Genomic DNA, 11,156 nt, shown 5'->3' with positions numbered 1-11,156 from the left:
TCAAGTTGCTCTCAATTGCTTATTTCTGCAGACCCCCTGCAATGTGCCCTTGGACACATGGTGTTGGCCCTTCCCTCGTAGGAATGGGAGCCAGTAGGGAATGGAGAGAATAACCCCAGGTAGAGGACTCTTTTTGTTTTTCAGTAATTCTCCCTGTTGCTGCTGTGGAGCCCGTGATTGGCTCCCTTCTCTTTTCATTGCCCTCAGCAGATTTGGGAAACAAACACATTTACTAACCAGAGAGGGACACGGGAGTCCCGCGGCCATAGTAATTGTGTTATCTAGATGGCAAATGGAGAACTCCTCCCCTACTGTGCCCCCACCCCCACCCCCACCCCCACCCCATGACCAAGACTGGGCATTTCCCAAAGCACCCTTTTCCTGAATCACTACTTGGACCTGCTTAGCGCTGCTGCTAAGAAAGCCTGGATCTTGCCTAAAAACGGTCACATCCATCATGTCAAGTCTGGCCCTGAGATTTGCATGCATAAATGGCTACAGTATAAAATGTCCTGAAACTTCTGTTTTGCGGATTCTGTTCTAGAGGTGTATGAGTCAGGGTTCTGAGCTGCGAGTAACAGCAAGTTAACTGGCAACGGTGAGCACAAAAGAGTTGTATTAGAAGGATATCGGGGCACTCATGGATTCCGCAGGAGGGCTTGGAAAAGGCAGAACCAGGGGAGGTGAGGCGGCGGGTAGCCCGGCCATGGTGCTTGGCAGACAGCGTCATAGACCACAGGACAAGAAACGGGACCGCCATGAGCAATCTCTCCCCTCCACTCCTTTAAAAAATATTTGTACAGGGGCGCCAGGGTGGCTCAGTCAGTTAAGCCTCTGACTCTTGATTTCGGCTCGGGTCATAACCTCACAGTTTGTGAGATCAAGCCCCGCATTGGGTATTTATTTCATTATTTCATGACTGGAATTTCTTTCGCCTATTTCGCCCATCTCCCCACCCAAACCACCGGTCTGTTCTCTGTACTTATGGGTCTGTTTCTGTTTTTCTTTTTCAATTTTTTTTTAAAGTTTATTTGAGAGAGCGATTTTAATTTTTTTTTAAGTTTGTTTAGTTTGAGAGAGACAGAGAGAGAGAGAGTGGGGAGGGGCAGAGGGAGAAGGAGAGAGAGAGAATCCCAAGCAGGCTCCGTGCTGTCAGTGGTGAGCTGACCTGGGGCTCGATCTCATGACCATGACATCATGACCTGAGCTGAAACCGAGAGGCAGATGCTTAACCAACTGAGCCACCCAGGAGTCCCAAGTCTGTTTCTGTTTTAGGTTTGTTTGCTCATTTGTTTTGTTTTTTAGATGCCATAGGTAAGTGAAATCATATGGTGTTTATCTTTCTCCATCTGACGTATTTCACTTAGCATAAAACCTTCCAGGTACACACACGTGGTCACAAATGGTAAGCTCTTATTCTTTTTTATGGCTGCGTAATATTCCATTGTATAATTTTATGTGCGTCTATATTCATAGACATACCACATCTTCTTTATCCTCTCATCTCTCAGTGAATACTTCCCTAGTCTGGCCATTGTAAATCCTGCTGCAATAGACACGGGAGTGCATATACCTTTGCAGAGTAGTGTTTTTGTTTTCTTTGGATCAACACTCAGTAGTGTAATTATGGGATCATACGGTATCTCTATTTTTAAATTTTTGAGGAGCCTCCGCTCTGCTTTCCACGGCGGCTGTACGAGTTTGCACTCCCAACGAGCGTGCAGGTCAGTGGCGTTAGGTACATTCACAGGGCAGTACAGCCATCTCCCCCATCCGTCTGCAAGACTGTGTCATCGTCCCAGACCGAAACTTTGTCCCCAGTAAGGGACTTCCTGGTGTCCCCTCCCCTGAGCTCCTGGAAACTATCATTCTACTTTCAGTCTCTATAAATCTGACTACGCCAGCTATCTCACGTAAGGGCCGTTATACAGTCTTGGTCTTTTTGTGACTTTATTTCCCTTCGCGTAAGGTCCTTAAGTTTCATCCATGTTGTAGCATATAGCAGGACTTTCTTGCTTGTTAAGGCTGAATAATATTTTATTGTATGTGTGTACTACATATTTTTTATCCATTCATCTGTCAATGGACACTTAGCGAATATGCCATTATGATCATGGCGATACATATACCTCTTCCAGGGACGCCTGGGTGGCTCCGTTGGTTGGGCGTCCGACTTCAGCTCAGGTCATGATCTCATGGTTCATGAGCTCAAGCCCCCTGTTGGGCTCTGTGCTGACAGCTCAGAGCCTGGAGCCTGCTTCGGATTCTGTGTGTCCCTCTCTCTCTGCCCCTCCCCTGTTCATGCTCTCTGTCTCTGTCTCTCAACAATAAATAAGTGTTAAAAAAAATTTAAAAAAACAATACCTCTTCCAGACCCTGCTTTCAGATCTTTTGTGTCTATAACCAAAAGTGAATTGCTTCACTTGGACCATATTATGAATACTCTCCTCTTTGTGACTACGCCTTTATGTACCTCTTTTTTTTTTTTAATTTTTTTTAACATTTATTTATTTTTGAGGCAGAGAGAGACACAGCATGAGCAGGGAAGGGGCAGAGAGAGAGGGAGACACAGAATGTGAAGCAGGCTCCAGGCTCTGAGCTGTCAGCACAGAGCCCGACGTGGGGCTCAAACTCATGAACTGTGAGATCATGACCTGAGCTGAAGTCAGACGCTTAACTGACTGAGCCACCCAGGTGCCCCTTTGTACCTCTTTTAAGATTCAGCACCACAGGGGAAAGATAGCCAACATCGTTGGTGTCTTAGACAGTTACCCCTTAGCCCACCTCTCACTGTGGTCAGGCCCCAGGCACGCTGGTGCTCCCACCTAAGGCACCCTCTGCCTGAGACTCAGGAACTCACCCAGCCCTCAGTCTGTACCCCAGAAGTTGTAGGAGCATCTCCTAGAGACCAGCATCCCAGCCTCCTTTTTCTTTAAAACAGTTTTATTGTGATGCAGTTTCCAAATCATACAATTCACTTATTTAAAGTATACAATTCAGAGGCACCTGAATGGCTCAGTCAGTTAAGCATCCAACTCTTGATTTCAACTCGGGTCATGATCTCATGGTTGGTGAGTTCAAGCCCCATCCCTCTGGGCTGACAGCACGGAACCTGCTTGGGATTCTCTCTCTCCCTCTCTGTCTACCCCTCCCCCACTTCCTGTTTCTGCCTCTCTCTGTCTCTCAAAAATAAATAAGTAAACATTAAAAAAAATAAAGTATACAATTCAAGGATTTTTAGTCACTGATACGTGCAACCACCACCATAGCCAATTTTTATCACTTCAAAAATGTTCCTATCTCCATAGATTGTCCTGTTCTGGAAATTTCATGTAAATGGAATCATATAATATGGGGTCTCTCATGTCTGGCTTCTTTCATTTAGCATCATGTTTTCAAGGTTCATTCGTGTTGTACTATGTGTCAGTACTCCATTCCTTTGTGTAGCTGAGTAATATTCCATCGTATGGATAGACCGTGTTTTATTTATTCATCCACCAGTTGACGGATATTCAGGTTGTTTCCATCTTTTTGTTATTGAAAAGTGCTGCTATAAACATCTGGGGTCAAGTTTTTGTGGAGACATATGTTTTTATTTCTCTTGGGTGTACGACCAGGGGTAGAATTGCTCTAGCCTCTTGTTTTTAAAAGACAACTGGGAGAGTCATTCTAGATCGTTCCCCAGATGGTCCCCAGCAGGATGGGGCCCCGGTGCCCACACTATAAGCAGCTTCGTGCCACACCCTTAATTGGTACTTCCTTCTTCTCCACTGTACTTGTTCTGCACCTGCAGGCTTGCTCTCTGGGATCATCTCCAACATAAACTCCCCGCACCCAAATCCTTGTCTCTGGCTCCGCTTTTAGACGACTCAAATTAAGATCTGAAAGCTCATCACTGGCAACACTTATTTACACACTTGTTCTCCAGGAGTCAGGGAGAAGGAGTGTGTGGTCCTTTCACCTCCCATGGCTCCAAGACTCACCCCCAAATAGGAAAGGTGTGCTGCTGGGGCACCTGGTGGCTCAGTCAGTTGAGCATCCGACTTCAGCTCAGGTCACAATCTCGCGGTCTGTGAATTCGAGCCCCGCGTCGGGCTCTGTGCTGACAGCTCAGAGCCTGGAGCCTGCTTCGGATTCTGTGTCTCCCTCTCTCTGCCCCTCCCTCGGCTTGTGCTCTGTCTCTCTCTCTCTCTCAAAAATAAACAAACATTAAAAAAAATTTTTTTAATAAAAAAAGAAAGTTGTGCTGATAGGAAAAACCACATACGACGACCACCACAAAAAGACCCTATAAGGTGATCCCAGGGGATAGAGGAAGCCAACTAGAGTGTTTCATGCACATTACGCTAACAAGGACCTATTTAATTCCCACAACGGCTCTAAGAGGTAGGTGCTGTCCGAGAGGTTGGGAGTGTGCCCAGGGTTGTCCGGGAAGTAGAGGGGCCCAGACTGGCAGCCAGGTTTGTCTGGTTCCAGCGCCTGGCTTCTTTCACATCATCAGCCCTTCCTACAGGGCTCCTCATGGCAAAACTGTAATTCCCTAATTGCCTTGAAGTGAGAGCGTCGTCTTGGCTCCAGATCCCACTGCAAATGAAGCCAGATGCTTCTTTTTCAGCCTTATGAACCTCCCATCGCTGAGAGGTGGTTGGCTCCCCTTTTCCCTGGATAGAGTACAATTTCCATTTGCTTTTCAGTAATCTTATTGATGGAATGTGTTTCTGAACTGCTTCATCCTTGACAACGTCGAGGCCAAGGAAGGGCAGGCTGCCCCCCAGTGGGCCACTTTGGCATAAGAGTATTTGAGCTGGAAAGCCATCAGAACCCAGCAGATTCGGGAGAAGCTCTTTATCTCCACCTCAACCGCCTGAAAAGAATTTCTGTGGAGGACCTGCTCCAGGAAGAGAGCTATCACCATAGATAAGCACAGGATGATATGAACCAGGTATGATAGACCAGGAGGAACCTAGCAAGGGCTGTTTGATCAAAGTCCTTGGGTCCCAATTGTTTATCAAACATTGACTCTTTTTCATTCTTCCTGAAGATTGCTTTCCTTCCCTTTGAAGACCCAGGCTCCTACCCCTTTCTCCTTAGATCAGAATGACATATAGACTTCATTTTGCCTGTCTCCACAATTTCCCTGTCCGCGTGGGTTGCCTGCACGCTTGCTATCGAGTTTTATTTTCTCCTGTCAACCTGTCTCGTGACAATTTGGTGCCTAGTCTGGCTAGAAGACCTTGAAGGGGACAGGGGTTCTTGCTCTCTGATAACACACTGCCCCCAGTGTAGGGCCCCAGGGCTGGGAGCATCCTGGTTGAAGAGGAAAAGTCCAAGATCGAGCAGCATGTCTTGCATAATGCTGTGGTTTCTTCCTTGGTTAAAAGTGAGCATGCTTTGGGGCGCCTGGGTGGCTCAGTGGGTTAAACGTCTGACTTCGGCTCAGGTTCCGATCTCAACGGCTCGTGGGTTTGAGCCCCGGGTCTGGCTCTGTGCTGACAGCTCGGAGCCTGGAGCCTGCTTCAAGTTCAGTGTCTCCCCCTCTCTCTGCTCCTCCCCCACTCATGCTCTGTGTCTCTCTGTATCTCAAAAATAAAGTTAAAAAAAAAGTTAAAAAACGGTGGGTATGCTTCATGAGCAAACGCTGAGAAACCATTCACACCTATGGTTTGTGGCTGTTTCTGGGACGGTAGGTGATAAAGTCACTCAACATATGGACTCTGCAGTGAACCGGGCCTGAGTCTAGGCTCTGCATCGTCCAGCTGTGTGCGCTTGACCAACTCACTTCACTTCTCTCAACCTCAGCGTCCTCATTTCCAAAGCGAGGCTTTGATATAGATCAAATTAAATGACATTTGTGAAGGGTCTATACGGATGTCAGCTTTGTTACTGTAATCTCTAGAAAGACCAAATATGGCTGTTTTCTTACCAACCAGGCTGATGTCCGAAGTATGGAGCAAATGTTAACAATGTTAATAGTGCCTGTACCAAGAAACTATTCAAAAGCCTAAGACCTGTGTCACAGATGCCCATTGCATGGACGGAAGGAAGAAAGGGAACCCGTTAAATCCACGTGTAAGTCTCAGAAGGAGCCCAGATACTTTGAAACGGTGGTTCTCAAAGTGTGGCACCAGGGCCAGCGACAGAAGCGTCATCGACGAGGAATGTGCTCAAAATGCAAATTCTCAGGCCCCACCTGGGTCTAGTCAATCAGAAACCCTGGAGGTAGGACCCATTTTAATGACATTTAGAAGGTTTTATTAATTACGTTTTTTGGATTGAATAAAAATGTAACAAGATTAACACTCTTCCGGTGGCTGGAGATCCAGCGGTTTTAAGTACACGACCTCAGCTAACCCTCACAACAAAGCGGATAGGTGTGCTTTATTGTTACCATTTTCTAGTCACTAAGGCTCAAGAGAGAAACAGAGTTTGCCCAGAGCCACAGGGATTTCCCTGACGCCAACGTACTGCCCCACTACATTGCCGGTTATCCTTTCGCGAGATTAAATGTCTAAGGCAGTCTTTCCAGTAGATGACTAAGTAAGCTGGCACAGACTTCCAGACTAGCCAGGACAGTGACCACAGCGTATCAGGAAGATGTGTCACTAAGAAAACAAGACAGCAAGCGGTCTGATTAGGAGCATTCTCTGGTGACCTTTACCCACCTTAGGGATCCTTTCTTGGCTGGTTCTTCCACACGTTGCGCAATCATTCCCATGCTGCCTGTCTCCCATCCCGCTTCTGCACCCCACCCACCCCGGGAGAGCCAGGGGCCCGTCCGTGGCTGAGATTTCAGGCTGACCGACCTTCCAAGGGTGTCAGTTGAGCACCCCACCCTCCGAGCTCTCCTCAGACTCTCTGGGCACAAGCAAGAACTGCAGCATTTCCATTCTGCTTTAGCTGAACAGTCTTCCCTTCCAGACTGACGTTTCCTTGTACAGAGGGTGGGGTCCTCTGCTTCTGTGGATGTGTCATCCACCAGTAAGGACAACCAAGAGTCATCCCTAGTACTTCACACAGAAACCCTCCTCTCCCAGGGCACCTGGATGGCTCAGTCAGTTAAACGGCCAACTTCGGCTCAGGTCATGATCTCAGGGTTCGTGAGTTCAAGCCCTGCGTCAGGCTCGGTGCTGACAGCTCAGAGCCTGGAGCCTGCTTTGGATCCTGTGTCTCCCTCTCTCTCTGCCCCTCCCCCACTCATGCGCGCGCTCGCTCTCTCTCTCTCTCTCAAAAATAAAATAAACATTAAAAAAAACCCTCCTCTTCCAAATGGATTTTCCATTTTCTTACGTTAGGGCATCCCCTAACCCCTGCTGACACTTATTCACACACTTGTGTGAAGGAAGAGGGAGAATTCATCGGGGACTGAATTCTAGTAAGTCCTAGGGAAATGTTTCCTTAATGATGTCAGGTCCCCCAAGGCTGGATGGAAAAGCAGGCTACATTCAGGGTTCTGTTCCAGCCTCCAGAAGACTTGGCTGATGATGTTCCAGGCTACCCTCCCCTATGCATAATCCTGCTTACATCTCACTGGACATTCTCCCTGCAAAGGAGGCTGTGGTATTTTAGCCAAGCGCATTGCCTCCAGAATACAATAGCAAGGAAGAAGGGGCAAATGGGGTTGGGTAGACAATGAGTATTCTCAGACACTGGGGGCATAGTTAGCTATAGGAATAGGAAGTTTAAGGTCGGCCATGCCAATACCGCAGAGACTAAGAAAAGGCCATACAATCTGGCAACCAAGAAGTCTCTGATGACCCTTGAGAGGCCGAACTCCATAGGGTAGGTGTGTGGGAGTGGGGTGTGGGAGAAGACCTATGACAAGGGTTAGGTAGTGAGCAAAGGCTGAAGGAGTAAAGATGTCGGACCAAGACGTCTCTACAGAGATAGCTGAGTCAAAGAGGAGAGAAAGATAATAGAAGTGAACACAATTCCTAACCTTTATTTTGACTGCTTCTTTTCTCTCCCAACTCAATCTCGACAAGACTTGCTAACAGCAAAATTGACGGATGGGAGCCTCAGCCACTCACTCTTCTTCTGCCGGGGGCAGGTGCTAATGAGGAATGAAATGACCAAAGGCTGAACTGCAGGAGGCAGAAGTGAGACCCCCGAATAGATACCAGCCCCGCTTTGAGCACTGAGGGAAGATTTTTTTTCCATCACAGAAAGCTTTCTGTTAAGTTCTTACTTTCATCCCTGATATATAGGGGTCTTAAGTAGGGAACTTATATTTACTGAGCACCTACTATGTGCCAGATACTGGGCTTGGAGTCTAATGTCTATATCCCACGAAGTGCTCCCAGTAGCCTTTGTGGGGATGTCCATTACTATCCCCAGTTTCCAGTACAGGAAATTAAGACTCACGGAGGTTGAGTCATCTATCAAGATCAAGCAGCTACATACGTTGCCACTGGGAATTACATCTAGATCTATCTGCCTCCAAAACCCTTAGTTTCTCCATTATTTTTTGGAAGATCCATGAAGTGCTATCAGGGAGTTACAGAAATGTACTTCTTTGAGCACAAATTCTCAGAATAGACAAGGAATCCCCCTTCGTTTGTTTGTTTTATAAAGTCCTGATCTGTCTTGCTCTCAAGAGCCACTGGCCTAACAGAAATCCTCAGAAGGATTCGCTTGAGGAATCTAAGCCTTTGCTGTCTGTCTAGGTTTTCTGTGAGCCTAAGCAGGCAACAAACTCCCAGCTGCTCAGCCAACCCACTCCAGGGGCACTCGGACCTGTTAGCAAAAGGATAGGGAGTGAGAGCCAGGGGTCCCAGGCCTCGGCTAAGAGAATCTCTCCGTCAAGGGACAAAAGCATCGCAACTCTCATAACAACTTGGCATTGACAGAGTTTTTAATAAACATAGACATTTTCTACTGTTAACTGTTCCAATCCCTCTCATCAAAAGTCAAAGAGGGTTTTGGCCCCTATTTGGATTATCAGCAGCAATAAAACATCTGGAATGAATCCACGAGAGGCCTTTCCAGGATCGTGTGTGTGTGTGTGTGTGTGTGTGTCCCTCTCTCTCCCTCCCTCTCTCCCTCTCTCCAGGTCAGGTTACATTTCTGATCATCCATTGAGGCTCTTTTATTTGTGGAAATCTGCTTTAGAACATATTTCATGCAGTAAAAGAGGCCAAAAGTGATGGCTACATGTTTATTTATTATTTTCTCATTAAGTGGCCCTGCAGTGAACCAAAACCGACCTATTGGACCAAGAAACATCTATTGATTTCTTCTAAGGCTGAGTCAACATGAAACGAAATTACTGGATGCAGTTAGAAGAAGAGATCCTAAGCTACGGTGGTGCCCGTTAACCTTTTCATTCCAAATGTCTGGCGGGACCCGTTGGCCAGTATTTGGCCTAGAGCACGGCAGGGGTGGAGGCTATCTGAGGCACTTTGTCTCTCACTTTTTAAAAACTTGGATCAAGACACCGTGTTGTGCAACACGAATATTTTTCTTTAAAAGGCAAGTATATATAGAGGTTATGTCTGGGGGATGGGGAGGGAAGAGGCAGCGGGGAGAAAAACATTTCTCTGATACTTGTATTTTCCCACGTGCCTATCTGAGCCTTCTTTTAAAAAACAAACACTGGCTCGAATGAAAAAAAGAACACCCCCACAAAAGAAGGGGGGCACGCGTAGAGGTTGTTTTTGAGAAGCTTACCCTCTCTGTACAGATTCTCGGGAAACCTATCATCACCATCTCTTTCAAGCTGACATGCCCGTTGCAAATTCACAAAGAATCCTGGGCGTTAAGGTCTCTAAAAGAGAAATGTGGAGGAAGACTTTCGGGTTTGGATCCTAACCTCTGCGTCATTCCGGCAGGTTCTCTTGGTCACACGTACCCAGTGAAGGGTGAAGGGGAGAGATGAGACCTAGTCCTGAAAATGTGAGGGAAAACATTTCTGGCTGTAGTTAGCTGGACATTTCAGGAAAACTCACATGGCCTTCAAAGCTCTCCACTCTGTTTTGTTCAAGAACCTTCAGGCTCCAGCGTCCCCATGTGTAAGCGGAGATTTTTTTTCAGCTCAGAGATTCATTGATTTGGAGCCTCTGACAGGTTCGGCTTGGATGGGTAGGGCTCCAAGATGGGGCGCCTGGGTGGCTCAGTCGGTTAAGCGTCCGACTTTAGCTGAGGTCATGATCTCACGGCTGGTGAGTTCGAGCCCCACGTCGGGCTCTGTACTGACAGCTTGGAGTCTGGGGCCTGCTTCGGATTCTGTGTCTCATTCTCTCTCTGCCCCTCCCCAACCCGTGCTCTGTCTCTCTCTCTCTCTGTCTCTCAAAAATAAATAAAATGTATTTTTATTTATGTATTCTCAAAAAAAAAAAAAAAAGAATAACAAGAGAGGCTCTCTCCATATCCTGCACACTCTTCCTTAAAACACATATTTTATTTATCATATGATGAAATATGAGGCAAATTGGTGATTGTTAGCCTATTGCATATTCCCAAAGGACTTTTTTAAGGGGCGTGTGGGTGGCTCAGTTGGTTAAGGTTCTGACTCTTGATTTCGGCTCAGGTCATGGTCTCACAGTTCATGAGTTCGAGCCCTGCACAGGCTCCGTGCTGACAGCATACAGCCTGCTTAGGCTTCTCTTTCTCTCCCTCTCTCTCTGCCCCTTTCTTGCTCATGTATGCTCTCTCTCTCTCAAAATAAATAAACTTAAAACAAATTTTTTTAAATACATAAATGGTTGGTGTTTGGTAGTTCAGTCCAATAATCCAACAGTTTCTAGATACCGGAGTAGAGAGAAAATGGACACGGTTACACTTTTTTTAGGGGAGCCTATATCTGAAAATTCAATCTGATGGAAGGATAACTTAGAAGCTTTGGGAATGGCCTTCTTTGTCCTTTTATTTTCCTTTAAGAACTTCTTCAGATAAGAGCTCTTCAAATTTACCCTAGTGTGTGTTTAAAGATGACTAATCGGTTGCCTTAGGAATCAGAAGAACTTAAAACTTAAGTGTGAAAGGTCAAGGTTGTTATGGCTGACCAGTCAGAAGTGACGTCAGAGCATCATCCAAAGATCATCAGTCATCAGGTAACACAAGTGGGCCCTGAGCTCCTTAAGGATAGGGACCTTAGCTTTCATCTCTGATTCTGTGGACTCAGCAATATGTCTGAGTAGCATCAGAAGCCATGGGCCATG

This window comes from Acinonyx jubatus, chromosome E1 (genome assembly GCF_027475565.1).
Source record: "Acinonyx jubatus isolate Ajub_Pintada_27869175 chromosome E1, VMU_Ajub_asm_v1.0, whole genome shotgun sequence".
Classification (NCBI taxonomy): domain Eukaryota; kingdom Metazoa; phylum Chordata; class Mammalia; order Carnivora; family Felidae; genus Acinonyx; species Acinonyx jubatus.
Note: the sequence above shows the minus strand (reverse complement) of the source record.